The sequence below is a fragment of the Bos indicus genome, chromosome 22 (genome assembly GCF_029378745.1).
Source record: "Bos indicus isolate NIAB-ARS_2022 breed Sahiwal x Tharparkar chromosome 22, NIAB-ARS_B.indTharparkar_mat_pri_1.0, whole genome shotgun sequence".
Lineage (NCBI taxonomy): Eukaryota > Metazoa > Chordata > Mammalia > Artiodactyla > Bovidae > Bos > Bos indicus.
The window spans coordinates 28,892,839-28,907,523 of record NC_091781.1 but is presented as its reverse complement, the minus strand read 5'-3'; the positions used below and the strand labels follow the sequence as shown (position 1 = coordinate 28,907,523).

General features: G+C 45.2%; 1 long non-coding RNA gene across 1 annotated transcript in view; it reads right to left on the bottom strand.

Moving 5' to 3' along the window:
- Positions 1-14,093, bottom strand: part of LOC139178596 (uncharacterized) — a 134,704-nt gene extending 120,611 nt beyond the window's left edge. Inside the window, exon 1 of the long non-coding RNA XR_011562979.1 lies at positions 1,433-14,093. This is a non-coding gene — a long non-coding RNA (uncharacterized lncRNA). The remainder of the gene's footprint in view (positions 1-1,432) is intronic.
- Between the last annotated feature and the right edge of the window lie 592 nt (positions 14,094-14,685).

The window sequence follows — 14,685 nt, the reverse complement described above, 5'->3', positions numbered from 1 at the left end:
TCCTTTTTTTCCAGACCCTTGCTTCACTGTGGCAAAGCCTTCTCACTGTCCCCTAATATCAAGCCTTCCCTAATTCTATAATAACATAATTCACATGCACACACCCAAGTTTAAGCTGAACATATAGTCAACAACAGAGAAGGCAATGGTAACCCACTACAGTACTCTTGCCTGGAAAATCTCATGGACGGAGGAGCCTGGTAGGCTGCAGTCCATGGGGTCGCTAAGAGTTGGACACGACTGAGTGACTTCTTTCACTTTTCATTTTCATGCATTGGAGAAGGAAATGGCAACCCACTCCAGTGTTCTTACCTGGAGAATCCCTGGGATGGCCGAGCCTGGTGAGCTGCCGTCTATGGGGTAGCACAGAGCCAGACACGACTGAAGCAACTTAGCAGCAGCAGCAGCACAGTCAACAAGAGAATACATTCCCCAGCATCACTTGCAGCTAAACACAGACCATGTGACTGACTACATGACTATGCTTTCACCAATGGGATATCCTAGGAACTGAACTGAGTAATTACCAGTTACTGGAACTGATTGAGCTTCTCTTTCCCCTTTCCTACTAACTGGAAGGTAGACAAGGAACTAGTGAGAGAGCTTTGACCACATGTATGAGACAATACTCTGAGCAACAAAATAGAAGGAACCTGGGTCCGTGGACAACCTCAGGCAGCAAAGCTGTCCCAGACCATCCACGTACCTCCAGACTTTACATAAAGTAGAAACACACTTCTGTAAAATAGAAACACACTTCTATCTGTTTACCAATACTGTATTGGGAGGTCTCTTTATTATACCAATTCAATCTACTCCCTAATACCTTCCCTTGTCAGAACTCATCTTTGGAACTTGCCTTGAGCAAAAATGGTCTGGAGCCAAGATCAGCCATTAGGATGGGTCACATTTCATAATTTGGCTGCTTATAAACCAGATCCAGCCCACAAGCATGCTTTGGTTAGCTTCTACAGTATATTTTTAAAATTTTAGGTTTGTTGTCAATATTTACAAATTGAGAGACTTCACATAAAAATCTAAATGCCCAGTTTTTCTTGAGAAATCAGAAGGTTTGGCAACCTGAGGCCCATATTCTTGCTTGGCAGAATTCAGCTTCAGTTCACCACAGTCAGTGTTGTTGCATCCTCGGATCTTGCCAGTTTGGAGTCCAATGGCCTGACTTCCAATCCCAGAACCCATGTTCCTTTGCCTGAGGACTTTCTCTGCCCTACTGGAGCCTGCTCAGCCAGAAGGGTGAGAGAATTAAAACTCTACTACCCTCAACAGCTCCTAACCAACCAATGATAAAAGCTGAGGTAGAAAGACCCCAGGTCCCTAGTCCTCAGATGGGATAGCTGAAAGGCACCTTTTACACTTGCTCCCAGAGTGTGAATCCCAGCTACCCACAGTGGTAATTCACTCCATAATGTACCTTTATTGAGAGGCTGCGTTCCGTTCCATGTCCTGGTTTCCAATTCTCTCCCAATGTTTCCAAGGATCACCTTCCAAATAAATTAACTGCATCAGATCTTACTCTCAGAGTTTGTTTCTGAGACTGCCTAAATCATCAGTCCCCTTAGTTTTCCATGTGACTGTTAGCATTTATCACCATGTTGCACTGTCATTTTTCTCCTGGTAGAGAAATATTTATCTGTATTTGATCTTTATTAAAAATGAAAAGGGAAAGGCAGCTCAAGAAAACAATGTGGTTTAGAAAAAAAAAAAAAAAGGTGAGAGTATCTCTTTGTGGGAATAAAGAATATTCCTGCATATTTAACATGCAAATACAGGCCTGCTTAGTATACTGACATTATCTGCCTGACCCTCTGCTGTTCATGCTTGTGATCCCTGATTTACAGCACTGAAAAACTCTTGTTAAAATCCAGGAGTCATTAACCCTTGACTTTGAATGAGGCTCTGAGATTAGCTAGGCAGCCATCTGGGAGCATACACTGGGATGAGGAAAGAAGACACAGACATTTCAATGGAAGGAAGGACCAAAGGAAATCTTGGCACTTAGGCCAGGCAAGGGAGCTCAAGATGCCATCAGGGTAGGGGGCCCTGAAGGGAGGTGAGGTAAGTTGTTTCCTGATCTTGTGAAAATATCTTGCCCCACACCGTCCACTGGTCTCCATGTCCACACCCTCCATCAGAGCTTGGTTCTCTTTAAACCAACACAGCTTCTGGGTGTATCTCACTTGACTTGATAGGAATCCCTGGAGGGTGCAAGCTATACTTGGTCCCCTTGTATCCCCAGGGCCTGAAACAGGGCTTGCCATGCAGTTGATGCCTAATAAAGGTTTGTCTTAAATGTCTGTGGGCCAACTTGACCCTACGGTGAGGGATCAGAATTGCTATGTAAGCCAGGGGGCGCTGTGGTTCAATGTTCATTTCTCAGTTGGGAAACTGAAAAGGATATTATTTTGAGCTGTACACTGCAGTGATTAAGAGTATACTAGCTGGCCCCATGCCACTAAAAGCCAGGAGCATGGACTTTTGGAAAACTAGCCATCTCTTATCTAGTTTGCAAACAGTAAGTTTAAGACTGTGTGCTTTGGAGTCAGACTCAGTTCAGTCGCTCAGTCGTGTCCGACTCTTTGCGACCCCATGAATCACAGCACGCCAGGCCTTCCTGTCCATCACCAACACCTGGAGTTCACTCAGACTCACGTCCATCGAGTCAGTGATACCATCCAGCCATCTCATCCTCTGTCGTCCCCTTCTCCTCCTGCCCCCAATCCCTCCCAGCATCAGAGTCTTTTCCAATGAGTCAACTCTTTGCATGAGGTGGCCAAAGTATTGGAGATTCAGCTTTAGCATCATTCCCTCCAAAGAAATCCCAGGGCTGATCTCCTTCAGAATGGACTGGTTGGATCTCCTTGCAGTCCAAGGGACTCTCAAGAGTCTTCTCCAACACCACAGTTCTAAAGCATCAATTCTTTGGCGCTCAGCCTTCTTCACAGTCCAACTCTCACATCCATACATGACTACTGGAAAAACCATAGCCTTGACTACACAGACCTTTGTTGGCAAAGTAACGTCTCTGCTTTTTAATATGCTATCTAGGTTGGTCATAACTTTCTTTCCAAGGAGTAAGCGTCTTTTAATTTCATGGCTGCAGTCATCATCTGTAGTGATTTTGGAGCCCCCAAAAATAAAGTCTGACACTGTTTCCACTGTTTCCCCATCTATTTCCCATGAAGTGATGGGACCAGATGCCATGATCTTCGTTTTCTGAATGTTGAGCTTTAAGCCAACTTTTTCACTCTCCTCTTTCACTTTCATCAAGAGGCTTTTTAGTTCTTCTTCACTTTCTGCCATAAGGGTGGTGTCATCTGCATATCTGAGGTTATTGATATTTCTCCTGGCAATCTTGACTCCAGCTTGTGTTTCTTCCAGTCCAGCATTTCTCATGATGTACTCTGCATACAAGTTAAATAAACAGGGTGACAATATACAGCCTTGACATACTTCTTTTCCTATTTGGAACCAGTCTGTTGTTCCATGTCCAGTTCTAACTGTTGCTTCCTGACCTGCATATAGGTTTCTCAAGAGGAAGGTCAGGTGGTCTGGTATTCCCATCTCTTTCAGAATTTTCCACAGTTTATTGTGATCCACACAGTCAAAGGCTTTGGCATAGTCAATAAAGCAGAAATAGATGTTTTTCTAGAACTCTCTTGCTTTTTCAATGATCCAGCGGATGTTGGCAATTTGATCTCTGGTTCCTCTGCCTTTTCTAAAACCAGCTTGAACATCTGGAAGTTCACGGTTCACGTATTACTGAAGCCTGGCTTGGAGAATTTTGAGCATTACTTTACTAGCATGTGAGATTAGTGCAATTGTGCGGTAGTTTGAGCATTCTTTGGCATTGCCTTTCTTTGGGATTGGAATGAAAACTGACCTTTTCCAGTCCTGTGGCCACTGCTGAGTTTTCCAAATTTGCTGGTATATTTCACAGCATCATCTTTCAGGATTTGAAATAGCTCAACTGGAATTCCATCACCTCCACTAGCTTTGTTCGTAGTGATGCTTTCTAAGGCCCACTTGACTTCACATTCCAGGATGTCTGACTCTAGATGAGTGATCACACCATCGTGATTATCTTGGTCATGATGATCTTTTTTGTACAGTTCTTCTGTGTATTCTTGCCATCTCTTCTTAATATCTTCTGCTTCTGTTAGGTCCATACCATTTCTGTCCTTTATTGAGCCCATTTTTGCATGAAATGTTCCCTTGGTATCTCTAATTTTCTTGAAGAGATCTCTAGTTTTTCCCATGCTGTTGTTTTCCTCTATTTCTTTGCATTGATCGCTGAGGAAGGCTTTCTTATCTCTCCTTGCTATTCTTTGGAACTCTGCATTCAGATGCTTATGTCTTTCCTTTTCTCCTTTGCTTCTCACTTCTCTTCTTTTCACAGCTATCTGCAAGGCCTCCCCAGACAGCCATTTTGCTTTGTTGCATTTCTTTTCCATAGGGATGGTCTTGATCCCTGTCTCCTGTCACGAACCTCATTCCATAGTTCATCAGGCACTCTATCAGATCTAGGCCCTTAAATCTATTTCTCACTTCCACTGTATAATCATAAGGGATTTGATTTAGGCCATACCTGAATGGTCTAATGGTTTTCCCTATTTTCTTCAATTTAAGTCTGAATTTGGCAATAAGGAGTTCATGATCTGAGCCACAGTCAGCTCCTGGTCTTGTTTTTGGTGACTGTATAGAGCTTCTCCATCTTTGGCTGCAAAGAATATAATCCATCTGATTTCGGTGTTGACCATCTGGTGATGTCCATGTGTAGAGTCTTCTCTTGTGTTGTTGGAAGAGCGTGTTTGTTATGACCAGTGCGTTCTCTTGGCAAAACTCTATTACCCTTTGCCCTGCTTCATTCCGTATTCCAAGGCCAAATTTGCCTGTTACTCCAGGTGTTTCTTGACTTCCTACTTTTGCATTCCAGTCCCCTATAATGAAAAGGACATCTTTTTTGGGTGTTAGTTCTAAAAGGTCTTGTAGGTCTTCATAGAACTATTCAACTTCAGCTTCTTCAGCGTTGCTGGTTGGGGCATAGACTTGGATTACTGTGATATTGAAAGGTTTGCCTTGGAAATGAACAGAGATCATTCTGTCATTTTTGAGATTGCATCCAAGTATTGCATTTCAGACTCTTCTGTTGACCATGATGGCTACTCCATTTCTTCTGAGGGATTCCTGCCCACAGTAGTAGATATAATGGTCATCTGAGTTAAATTCACCCATTCCAGTCCATTTTAGTTCGCTGATTCCTAGCATGTCGACATTCACTCTTGCCATCTCTTGTTTGACCACTTCCAATTTGCCTTGATTCATGGACCTGACATTCCAGGTTCCTATGCAATATTGCTCTTTATAGCATCGGACCTTGCTTCTATCACCAGTCACATCCACAGCTGGGTATTGTTTTTGCTTTAGCTCCATCCTTTCATTCTTTCTGGAGTTATTTCTCCACTGATCTCCAGTAGCATATTGGGCCCCTACTGACCTAGGGAGTTCCTCTTTCAGTATCCTCTCATTTTGCCTTTTCACACTGTTCATGGGGTTCTCAAGGCAAGAATACTGAAGTGGTTTGCCATTCCCTTTTCCAATGGACCACATTCTGTCAGATCTCTCCACCATGACCCGCCCGTCTTGGGTTGCCCCACAGGCATGGCTTAGTTTCTTTGAGTTAGACAAGGCTGTGGTCCTAGTGTGATTAGATTGACTAGTTTTCTTTGAGTATGGTTTCAGTGTGTCGGCCCTCTGATGCCCTCTTGCAACACCTACCATCTTACTTGGGTTTCTCTTACCTTGGGCATGGGGTATCTCTTCATGGCTGCTCCAGCAAAGCACAGCCACTGCTCCTTACCTTGGATGAGGGGTATGTCCTCACCACCACCCTTCCTGACCTTCAACATGGGATAGCTCCTCTAGGCCCTCCTGCCTAGGAGTCAGACTACCTAGGTTCAAATCCTGGCTCCTCCAATTACTAGCTGTTGGACCATGACATCTGACTTAACCTCTCTGTGCCTCCATAAAAAATTAAATGAGCAAATGCATGTAGAGTGCTTTGCACTGTGTTTATACAGAGGAAATGTTTAAAACGTGTCAGCTATTATTGGCCTGAATGAGGACAATAGGATCCTAATTCAAAAGAAAGACAGTGTAGAAAATGCTCTGGAGAGAGATGCCAGTCCAAGCCCCAAAATGAGACCTAAGACAAACCGAAACCACGTGTTCCAGAACAAGGTTCTGACCTTTCTTGTGTTGGCATCCAGTAAAGTGATGAACTTCAGTGATCGATGCAAAGTAAACAATAGAATGGGAAAGACTAGAGATCTCTTCAAGAAAATCAGAGATACCAAGGGAAAACTTCATGCAAAGATGGGCTCAATAAAGGACAGAAATGGTATTGACCTATCAGAAGCAGATGATATTAAGAAGAGGTGGCAAGAATACACAGAAGAACTATACAAAAAAGATCTTCATGACCCAGATAACCACGATGGTGTGATCACTCACCTAGAGCCAGACATCCTGGAATGTGAAGTCAAGTGGGCCTTAGGAAGCATAACTATGAACAAAGCTAATAGAGGTGATGGAATCTCAGTTGAGCTATTTCAATATGCCAGCAAATCTGGAAAACTCAGCAGTGGCCACAGGACTGGAAAAGGTCAGTTTTCATTCCAGTCCCAAAGAAAGGAAATGTCAAAGAATGTTCAAACTACTGCACAATTGCACTCATCTCACACACTAGCAAAGTAATTCTCAAAATTCTCCAAGCCAGGCTTCAGCAGTACCTGAATCATGAACTTCCAGATGTTCAAGCTGGGTTTAGAAAAGCCAGAGGAACCAAAGATCAAATTTCCAACATCCCCTGGATCATCAAAAAAGCAAGAGAGTTCCAGAAAAACATCTATTTCTGCTTTATTGACTACACCAAAGCCTTTGACTGTGTGGATCACAACAAACTGTGGAAAATTTTTAAAGAGATGGGAATACCAGACCACCTGACCTGCCTCCTGAGAAATCTGTATGCAGGTCAAGAAGCAACAATTAGAACCAGACATGGAACAACAGACTGTTTCCAAATCGGGAAAGGAGTACGTCAAGGCTGTATATTGTCACCCTGCTTATTTGACTTATATGCAGAGTACATCATGTGAAATGCCAAGTTGGAGTCAAGATTGCCAGGAGAAATATAAAAAACCTCAGATATGCAGATGACACCACCCTTATGGCAGAAAGCGAAGTAGAACTAAAGAGTCTCTTGATGAAAGTGAAAGAGGAGAGTGAAAAAGTTGGCTTAAAACTCAACATTCAGAAAACTGATGGGATCCAGTCTCATTACTTCATGGCAAATAGATGGGGAAACAATGGAAACAGTGAGAAACGTTATTTTCTTGGGCTCCAAAATCATTGCATGAAATTAAAAGACACTTGCTCCTTGGAAGAAAAGTTATGACCAACCTAGACAGCATATTAAAAAGCAGAGACATTACTTTTCCAACAAAGGTCTGTCTAGTCAAAGCTATGGTTTTTCCAGTAGTCATGTATGGATGTGAGAGTTGGACCATAAAGAAGGCTGAGCGCTGAAGAATTGATGCTTTTGAACTGTGGTGTTGGAGAAGAATCTTGAGAGTCTCTTGGACTGCAAGGAGATCCAACCAGTCCATGCTAAAGAAAATCAGCCCTGAAAATTCATTGGAAGGACTGATGCTGAAGCTGAAGCTCCAATACTTTAGCCACCTGATGTGAAGAACTGACTCATTGGGAAAGACCCTGATGCTGGGAAAGATTGAGAGCAGGAGGAGAAGGGGACAGCGGAGGATGAGATGCTTGGATGGTATCACTGACTCAATACACATGAGTTTGTGCAAGCTCCAGGAGCTGGTGATCGACAGGGAAGCCTGGGGTGCTGCAGTCCATGGGGTCACAAAGAGGTGGACACAACTGAGTGACTAAACTGAACTGAACTGAAAGTGATGAATCTGTTTTCAGATAATGGCTTCAAAGGCACAAAATAAAATACACAGAATTACAGAGAAAACCAGTTACGTGGTTCTCAAAATATTAAACAAATTTATGATGTAGTAATACTGGCACGACTTTATCAACACATCAAAAAGCAATATCTAGCAGTGGGTCTAGTTACAACTAATTTTTAAATGGAGATGAGCATAAAATGTCATTTTCAGATATCTGTGACAACTGTAGATATGAAAATATCTCTGATTTTTATGGATGACAAAGTCACAGGCACAACTAATGTTATTATGGGGTTGGATGTCTACATTTTGAATAGAAAGAAATGCCAATTTTCACTTAGAGATTGGGAAATACAAATAATACTTTTCCCACCCAAGATAAGAACCTTTTGCCTAAGGGAAAGAGGCCCTGAGTGCCTTCAGGCAAATGAAGAGACATCCAAACTGGCCTTATCACCACTCCTTCCTTCCTTCCCTCCACCTATAAAAGTACAGACATTGGGGATCTGAGCAGGAGTGTGAATACTTGGGGAGACGGATGAGTCTCCTTTGAGTCAAGGAAAGAACACTCTGGGAGAGTGACTTAGAGACTGCAAACTCCGGGGAATGCTCTTCATGTTGTCTTCTGTGCCCCAAAGGAGAGAGTAGGGGGAAGAGGGGCAGGGGAAGGGGAGGGGTCCTTAGAGCCGACCCAGCTCCCTCCTCACTGCAGCCCCTCAGGGTGAGTCAAATCTGACCAGAACAGAGGGAGGGCACGAGGCTAGGATTTTAAACTGGACCTTTCTACATCATAGAAGGGTGGGTAAGCTTGTTTTCCCAGGGACATCCCTCCTACAATGGGGGTGGCAGCCAGTGGCTAAATGCCCAGCCTCCCCACCCTCCAACAACACAAAGGGACATCACAAAAGTCCATTCCATTCCTGCAGTTCCCTGCAGGTCACCCAGTTTGTACCCTGAAGGTAAGGTGCCGTTTTGGGCCCTTCTTCCTTCCTTCTCTGACCGCCCCTCCCCAACTCCTGCTTCCTGGATCAATTCCCAGAGATCAGCTACTGCCCTGGTGCCCTTCTCTCAGGACCAACTTTAGGAGGAGCCAAAAATAGGAGAGTGATGGTCCCCTCATCTGACTAAATCAGGCTTCCTTAGAGGGTCACCTGTAAGGGTTCAGCACTCTGGGAAGGAAACTGGGGGGTGCGGATGGAGAGGAATCATGGCAGGCAAGGAAAATCATTGGGAAATTATAAAACTAAGTAGCTTTTTAAAAGCTGAAACCTGGCTGGGAATCTGCTGGAAGAGCACAAATTGAAAAATGTGCTCGTGACAGATGAGAATCCGTCAACTGACAAGAGAGGGCTTTGCGGAGAAAACGAAGCAGAGCACGGTGTCAGGGGGACAGATTGGCCCAATTAAGGACGTGGGAGGCCCTGGGGAGGGGTTTGGCAAGAGTGAGTTATGGGGCAGTGGGGAGAGATGGGTCCAGAGAGGAGGTGGGCAAGTCACTGGGGTGTCCATGTGCTCCATCCCCAGGATCAGGCAACCCTAAGGACAGGGATGAGATGCTGAGTCTCAAAAGGAGGGGAACAGACCCTACAGAGGGCTGTGTGCTGCCTCCTTGCTTAGGTGCATCGCTTTACAGAGGTAAGCTTGGAGATTCCTAAATGTGTGCTCTGTGGAATGCTGGTTGTGTACTAGTCTCTAGGAAAAAGAAGATAGGGTAGTGGTTCCGTGGAGAACCCTGCTTGGAGATTCCTTCCTCCAACAAGTGTCCATCCATTGAGTCTGTTCCGTGCATGGTGCTGGGTACAGGACTGCAGGAGTGGATGGTACAGATGACATCCCTGCACCAAGAGTCCAGCAGTCCTTTAGGGGAGACAAGTATTAAATTACATTGCCTAACGCAATGCACAGGGAGTGCTAGTCTAGCTGCTCCACATGTACTACCTCATTGAATCCGCACAACAACCTGTGAGGTGAAAACTAAATGTTTGTTATTTTAGGGGTGAATAAACAGGGGCACAGAAAGGTCAGGTAAAGGGCTAAGGTGACAACACAGGTGAGGTGTGAACCAAACCTAGACAAAGAGGCTCCCAAGTGTGCACTTTGACCTACTACAGCTTAGTGTCTTTTATGTTAAGGGATCTGACAAGTTCTGTAGATTAGACCAAAGCAAATGGAGAATGAGCAGCCCTGGTGATATTGGCAGCATGGGGGAGCTTACCTCCTCTTGCCATGGGTGCCCCAACTCACAGTAGATAAATGATCCTCAAGGGATTATAACCCCCTTGGTACCTGGGTCAGAGATAGCTGAGAGGCTCCCACCAAACTGTCTGGCAGTACGCCATGGCACTGCCAGCCCAGCATCGAGATAGCTGCCACTTTGCCCTGAGATACCACCTTGCTCTAGACTAGCACTTCCCATGCACTGGGTATTAGACCCTGTGGACACTGGACCCCAGCTTCGCCCCTCACAAGTACCTAGGTTCATGTAGTTGGCAGAGGGTGAAAGTAGACCACTCCACCCCCAGGAGTAAACCAGTCTCCGTCTTGAACTCCATGATCTGAGTGCCTTGGTGACATGTTTCTGGGCAGGGCAGGGGGAGCCAGCAGACACCAGGAAAGAGAAGTAGGCAGTCAAGAGCCCACCTTAAGGAGACAGTGAGAAGCGGTCTCCTGGGAGTTGAGACACACAGTGTCTAGCACAAACTCTACTGTCCTATCAATCGTCACTTATAAAGCACGACTTCAAAGATAAAATTATTGAGAACTTCAAGACAGCAACAACAGGGCACAAAACCCAAGTGCAGGGCCCTGTGGCTGCCCCTGCACACAGCCACAAAGCTGGTCCTGCCTGCACTCAAGGGAAGTGGGAAATGGCTGGAATGTGGTAACCAAGGTTGCCCATGTTCATTCCAGCACAGGACTCCTTTGGGGGTTAACAGTCCCATGGACTCCCCTCTTGGAAACACTATATCAACTTATCCAAAACCTAGTAATAGTCCTGAGTCAAGCAGGGCCAGGGTTATCACCACTTTCCCAAGAGGGAGAAACTGAGGCAAAGAGAGGCAAGTGTTTCACTCAGAATATGATAGGAGGTAAGAGGCAGGGCTGGCTCTCAAAACCAAATATCCAGGCTCTGGATCCAGTGCTTCCCCCTGTGATGTAACAAACTTCCCAACCCTCTCAGATGCTTTACACATCCCTTGTTTGTCACGCAGGAGAGGGCTGAAATGATGGCAGGTTGCCAGCCTGAAGCTACTGTTTATTAGGAAATCTCCAGACATGCCAGGAAATTACAGACCAGCAAATTAGTTTAGTCATTTCACTAGTTTATTTAAGGAACTCTTCGTGAGCTCTGGGGAAAAAAAAAGCTCTTTCAAGCACAAGTTGTTGGAAGGGGTGTTTTTTGGTGCCTCTAAGATGCCATGTTATCCTGGGCATCTGAAGGCCACCTTAGTGAAGAGAATTCCCTTCAGACTAAGAAGAAGCTTGAATAAAAGTCGAGAATACCACTGCTCCCTTCACAAGTGCGGCAGTCAACCTCTAAGGGGCTCCCCGATGACCGCTGATTCCTGTTATTCACACCCTGGTGTAGCCCACTACCACGTGAATATGGCTGAACTGCACAGTCTGTAGAATATTGCAGAAATGATTCCTGTGACTTCCAAGACTAGGTCATAATAGATACTGCAGTTTACACCTGCCTCTGTCTTGGATCTCTCATTCTGGGGGAAGCCAGAGGACGTAGCCTGAGAACACTCAAGCAGCTCTGTGGAGAGGTTTATCTGACCAGGACTAAAATCTTCTAACAGCTATATGAGTGGACATCTTGGGTGTGGATCCTTTAGCCCCAGTTAAGCCTTCACACAAAACTAGCCCCGTCCGATGTCTTATCTTCAGCCTCTTGAGAGACCTTGAGCTAGCTGAATCCCTGACCCACAGAAGCCATATGGTAAAATCTCTGATTGTTTTTTAAGATACTAAGTTTGGGGCTCATTTGTTATACATCAATAGATAACTAATACACTCTGTAAAAAAGGTAGCAACCAGCTGCTATGGAGCGGGAGGGAGCTAATCTTCTTAAATAAGATCCAAACGTAGTTACATCCTTCAGGCCATTGTGCTCTGTTTCTGCCACTGTTACTTCAAGAGAACCCCAGGGACAGGAGAGTCACAAATTTTGGAGGGAGATGGGGAGAGTGGGGAAGGGAGCTTACACCGGATCACAAAGGTGGTGTGGGGTAATAGAGACTACACACCAGAGATGAGAAGCAGCATACACTCTAGTTATGTATTCTATGGCTGTGAATTGTGACCTAAACAATATGCCTCACTGGTGATCTGCATGCTGATAACTTCAATTTGCTTTTGGTCCTTTACCTAAATAATCCCGCACAATAACCCAATGACATAGTTCACTGGTCAGAACACATCCAATGTGAGGGACAAACCCAGCTCAAATTGGTTTAAACCTAAATGGTGGTACTGATAGGCTCATTAACTGAGAAGTGCAAGGGGTCTGTGGGCTTCAGGAACTGTTGCATCCAGGATCTCAAAGTTGTTTTTTTCTTCTCTCTCTCATTCTTTCTTCCTTCTCTCACCTCTCCCACTCATCTCCCTGATTTCTTTTTCCAAGAAAATTGGACACCAGTAGGCCAAGTTCCTAGTCTTAAAGCTCACAATTTAAAACCAAGAAAGATCCTTTTCTCCAACAGCCCTGTATCAGATCCCATAGAGGTACTCTTGCTTGTGTCCCTTAGACCGGGTCTGGAGATGGAGCACAATAATTGGCTGGGCCTGGATTATGCACCTGGCAGGTAGGTGGGGCCGAGTGAGTCAGTCCCACCGGAACCACATGCAGTGGTAATTTCCAAATCGGAAAGGGGATGATAGGCAGACAAAAATAAGACATTTTTTACTATTATTGTCCTCATATTGCAAATAAGGAACCAACTTGGAGAAGCTACAAACCTGCCTGGGATCTCATAGGTGATAAACAGCAAAGCCAGATCTATATGGGTCCAGCTCTGAAGGTTTTTTTATCCATAGTCAGTAATGATCCTTCCACCTTTCTTACTCATAGGATCCTCTGACACACACAGGAGGTCCGCAGGGAGGATTATATCCCTTTCAGAAGCCAGAATAATTACCTGACCCCTATCCAGCCTCTGTGACCAATGCTTTATCCAACCCAATCTGGAGAGTTAACCCAGTTAACCCAAGGCTAGAAAGCATTTCCCAAAGGACCTCCCATCCTGCCTTTGATGGCATCAAGAGTCAAACTGATCACACACATACACACACACATACACAGACACACACACACACCTGCCTTTCCCCACCCAGTGAAACTCCTCAGTGGTGCCTTGTTGTTGTGGAGTAAAGACTCAAAATCTTACCTCAGGTATGAGCCCGAACATCTGACCCCTGCCAACCCCTGCCAACCCCTACCTTGTTTTTTCTGCTCTCTGTGTCAGCCACAGTGGTTTGTGAAAGTGCCTTGCTTCCTCTCACCCCAGGACCTTTGCATGTTGTGTTCCCTCTGCTTAGAGTGCTCATTTCTCTTCCCTTTGATTTAGAAAACCCAACCTTCAAGTCAGTTCCTCAAGGAAGCCTCCACACATAGTTGGGGTCAGTTCCTCTGTTTAGATCCTCATGGAAATTCAGAGCTTGCACTGACGTTATGAGAATAAATTTTTGAATAAATGTGTGAATTATGGTGAAAATCTGTCTCTTCCACAGACTACAAGCTCATCAGAGCAGAGCCCATGTCCATGTCTACACTCACTATGTCTAGCACTTAGCCCAGGGCCTGGGCCAGAGTAGACCCTCAAAGAACATTTATTGAATAAATAGAAGGAAGGAAGTGGGGAAAGAAGAAAGGAAGGGGTGGGGAGAGAGGGAGGGAGGGACTTTCTGTGCCTCTTATTAAGGCTCCGTGGAGTAAATCACAAGCATTTCAAAGATGTTGATTAAACTCTTAAACTAGGATGAACATGAAGAAAATGAAACTATTACAAGCATTAGAGGATTTATTGGCTGAGCCTGGCTGCTTTTCAGTATTATTCCCTTCATTCTCATTTCTTGAGAACCATGGGCTGAAAGTCCTGCAGTTGGGGCGGGGCTGGGAGGGGGGTAGGCAGTGGGGGCGGGGGAGAGGAGGATCCAAGAAAAGGGAAGCAGAAACAAGAAAGAATAGAGAAACAAGGGAAAGATGATAGGTGGAAAGGGTAAATAAAGGAAGGGAGGGAGGGAATTTGAGAGGGGAAAGAGAAGTAGAGATGAGGACAGAAGAGAAGAGGAGGGAGGGAAGTGGAGGGAGTGGGAGGAGGGAGAGTGAGGTGTGGGGAGGAACGAAATAGAGAGAGAGAGAGAGGGAGGGAGGGAGGGAGGGGAGAAAAGGAGGCAGGAGGAGGAGGCCTAAATGAAGAGGGACAGGAGACGATGCAGGACAATTCTGGCAAGCCCAGCAAGGAAACCCGTGAGCCCCATCATACCCAGGAGAAATCCTGCTCTGGGTCCCTGCCAGTGACAGGCCATCATATTGCAGTGGGGAGGGAGGTGGAGAGAATGTGTCCCTCCTTTCCTTGGCCGTGGGTGACCCACGGATTCCCTCATCACCTTGTCGGCTTTTGGACCTCTGTTTTCCCCTCTGATTGTGTCAACAGGATGAAGGGATGTTTATTGCTAACAC